Source organism: Clarias gariepinus, chromosome 15 (assembly GCF_024256425.1).
Source record: "Clarias gariepinus isolate MV-2021 ecotype Netherlands chromosome 15, CGAR_prim_01v2, whole genome shotgun sequence".
Taxonomy (NCBI): Eukaryota; Metazoa; Chordata; class Actinopteri; order Siluriformes; family Clariidae; genus Clarias; species Clarias gariepinus.
In genome coordinates, this window is record NC_071114.1 from 22,974,696 (window position 1) to 22,978,577 (window position 3,882).

Consider the following 3,882-nt stretch of genomic DNA (forward strand, 5'->3'; position numbering starts at 1 on the left):
AAAAGTTATCCGCACAGGCAGCAGCTAAATCTTGTAAGTCGATTGTTACTCAAGCACACATAGCAGAAACCCCTTAAAAAGCTTGAGCCTTACTCTGCAACAAGTAAAAAGTCTAAAAAAACACATTATTAAAAAAAAATACTGTACAGAGAATTAAAAAGCGGTTCCCAGGTTTACCTTACCGCTTCATGTATGTGAGCTGACAGTGAACCACAATTCAGCACGGCTGCACGTATTTTGGATAATGACAGGAATAGACTGTCTCTTAAAAATGCAGAAATATTGATATTTATAAAGAAATGCCTGCCTCACTGCTTACTAACGAGTAGCCACGACCGAGTTACAAATACAAAGTGACTTATGTCTGTGTTTATTTACCTTCTGTGCAGAGTTCGATTTGACTCATTGACACAGCCTTGTTCCATGTACTGCATGTTATAAATGATTGAGTATAGTGAAACAATCAGATTTTAGATAAGCATTTCAGCATGTGTGAGAGCCCAATGATGCTAGTTGAGAAATGAAAAAAATCCACTCTTTAGTCGAGCATAGGCTGTTCTATTGGTGTCCGTTTCTTTATAATCTACATGGAATATTAGGAAAAAGGAATATGTTACCTTCCAAGAAATAAAAGTTTTACATTTATGATACTTTCTCAGATTTGTGCACTGCTGTTTAGAAACTGCTGTTTATAAATTATTTTTACTGCTATAAACATTAAATAAACAATAATACCCTTTAACCCTTTAAATTGCAGATCCTAATAACGCACGCACAAACCTATGTGAAGCGATTCTGATTTTTTTTTAACGGGGATCGGTGAGGGAACCCAAAAACCCTGATCCGAGCACCCCAACTCAATAAATGGTGGCACTCCAACTCAAAATGGTATTTCACACTATGATACCGTAATTCACATCATAGACTGTATAAAAACATAATCGATAAATTTGCAAAATGGGCAGAGAAAACAGACAACCCTACATGTCATCCCATTTCAACACCTACATTTCTTGTGGTAAGTTAAACTACAATTAGTCCTGTTAGCGGGTAACTCAAATCGATCATACTCATAAGTATGCATAATTTTATGGCTTAATATAGTTTAAAATGTTGAGTTATGTAAAAAACATTCACCTCCATGAAATTGAATGAATGGAAAATGTAGGTATGTTGTTGTTTTTTTTTGTACCAGGCCGTACACTTCAATTTCTGTTGTAAGGTTTGCCATTATAACATGGGACTCTATAAATTTGACTCACTTTTCGAGCCAGCCCCAGTGGTCATCTGAGGAACTGCAAGTTGTGAGACTTTGCTTTATTGTTTAAAATGAGATGTTGTTGCCCCCTGGTTCCTCACTAACATGGCCAAGGCAGGTTGTTGTTGTTGTTGTTGTTTTATGTGTCTGTGTTTTAGATGATAGATTGTTTATGGATGCTACAATAAAAGTGAAGCACAAACTACGTCACCTTGCACATCCAGGGTCCGGGTTCAATTCCCGTCTCTGTGTGCATGGAATTTGCATGTTCTCCCTGTGCTTGGTGGGTTTCCTCTGGGTACTCCGGCTTCCTCCCACAGTCCAAAGATATGCCAGTTAGGCTAACTGGAGTTCCCAAATTGACCATAGTGTGTGAATGAGTGTGTGTGTGCCCTGCAATGGATTGGCACCCTCTCCAGGGTGTACCCTGCCTTATGCCCTAAGTCTCCTGGGATAGGCTCCAGGTGCCTGCGACCCTAAATACAGGATAAAATATGAATAAATAATGAGTGTGGTTTATTTGTGATATAAACTTATCAGCACACACTCAGATAGCCGGGGTTAAACAGACACCTTACACTGTTTACAAATACACTCTATAAGTATTCGTGCAACATCCGACGTTTTGCCCTGCAAGCTGTTTAGCTGCAACATCACACACTCACATGAGACAACTTCCTCACAGAAGATAACAGCAAACATGGCTATCTGTCTCCTGTGTACTTTTATAGAAACGGTAATTTACTGGCAACTGAATCTGCTCCACCACTGTGTTGTTTGTGTTTTTTATCATCACATCAGTTTATATACCGTAGATTCTCACATGGGTTTTTTTTTTCAAACATGTGTTTATTCATATTATAGTGAGAGAGAAAAAAATCATAGCAGCTCTGCCCTAGAAGTGTGGGTAGTTAAAAATGTCTGACGTAGGCTGAAGTGTGCTTGAGTGTTTTCGAAAACTCCCTGCCTGTAGGGGGTGAAAATATGTACTCTGTTCTCGCACAATCTGTTGACCGAAATTACACTGACATTAGAATTTGTGTATTATCTGACAGCTGATACAGACATTCATTCACTCTGCTGGAAGATTTCACCAAGCCTTGAGGAATGACTCAGGCAGGTTCTCTCATGTGATCCAAGAATACACCCTGGATGAAACCATACACACATATTTTTAAACACAATCACACCGCAACACCCCTTTCAGAGCTGCACTCCTTCCTATCAGTCTGATGGAATGTAGGCTTTATGTCTAAATACACACCTTGGTCACTTTTCTGGGAAAGCTGCAACGGCAATCTTAGTAGATCAACCTTGGTAACATTTATAGATCTTTTTTAATGCAATCACATTAAGGGATCGTTTCTACAATGTGATGATTTTGTGTGCCTAACAAGTACGAAAATTGGGTGAGATTGGGTAGTTTTCAGCCTAATTTGGCAATTTCCTTTAATCACCTTAAGCTTTTTCAAAGCAAACTTTAACAGATAGCAAACAAACTACTTTCAAGATTTATGATCAATCTCACATTAAATGGTTTTCAGCATTGCTTAGGCAGGATTTTTTCAGTATGATCATATGTGTAACTGTGAAAAAATATTTTTTTGTTGAATTCTTGATCAAATCGAATTGCACACTCATTCACGCACTCATACACACTATGGGTGATTTGGAAACACGAATCTGCATATCTTTGGACTGTAGAAGGAAACCGGAGTACCCTGAGGAAACTCACCAGGCACGGAGAGAACATGCAAACTCCATGCACACAGACCTGAGGCGAGACTTGAACCTGAACGTGCAAGGCGTCAGCGCTAACCACCAAGCCACCATGCCGCCACCAGTCACCACGTGATACAATATTATCACGAGACCTAGTTGCTGATTTGATCAAAATTGCAATTTTGTAAATATGATGATTCTATAAACATCCTGATTCGATAATAATTTTTTAAAATACAATAAAAATTTTTTTTTTTGAAATTGTAACAATTTTAAACCTTACAAACTAGCTTTAAATACACAAGTTAAACTGCCATAGTTATTATTTCTAAACAAACATTCTGGGGATCAGAAGATTTTCCAATAACTATATGTTAGAACAAATTATTAAAGCTTGCTCTGCTTATAGTTCACTTGTACATCTTTAGAGTTTATAATTTTGCAATATTCTATCAGTTCATTCTATGGTAGATTTTTTTTTTTTTTTACAAGGTAGCATAACTTGCCAGAACACGGAGTTTAATCCACACTGTGTAACTGCAGTAATTTACACACCGACAAACTTCACCCTGAGAGAAAGTAAACCCCAAATCATTAGCCCAAAAAACATTACTAATGTGAGTTAAACGTTATTAAAGGGTCATACAGTTCACTGTCTGAGTTCTCACACTAGTTCCTGTCCTGTTGTCACTTACCTCCGCCTCAAAGCGCCGCTCACACTGAAGTTAGTTCCCTCTGTCACACACACACAGTCCACTCTTCTGCATGGCCCTGAATAGATTATATTTCGCACATCGTTAAAGACAAACCTACAGAAAAAACTACTCTAAAGCGTTTCAACTGAAAATAATGCTGAGGAAACAGCGCTCGCGCTGCCACAGGAAGCTCGTTAGCTTGTGAGC

General features: G+C 38.3%; 1 protein-coding gene across 1 annotated transcript in view; it reads right to left on the reverse strand.

The window, feature by feature from the left end:
* The window catches only part of LOC128543343 (A-kinase anchor protein 13), a 93,499-nt gene extending 89,727 nt beyond the window's left edge, over positions 1-3,772 (reverse strand). Inside the window, exon 1 of the mRNA XM_053513737.1 lies at positions 3,676-3,772. The gene's annotated coding sequence lies outside the window, so the exon portion shown is untranslated. The remainder of the gene's footprint in view (positions 1-3,675) is intronic.
* Positions 3,773-3,882: the final 110 nt, after the last annotated feature.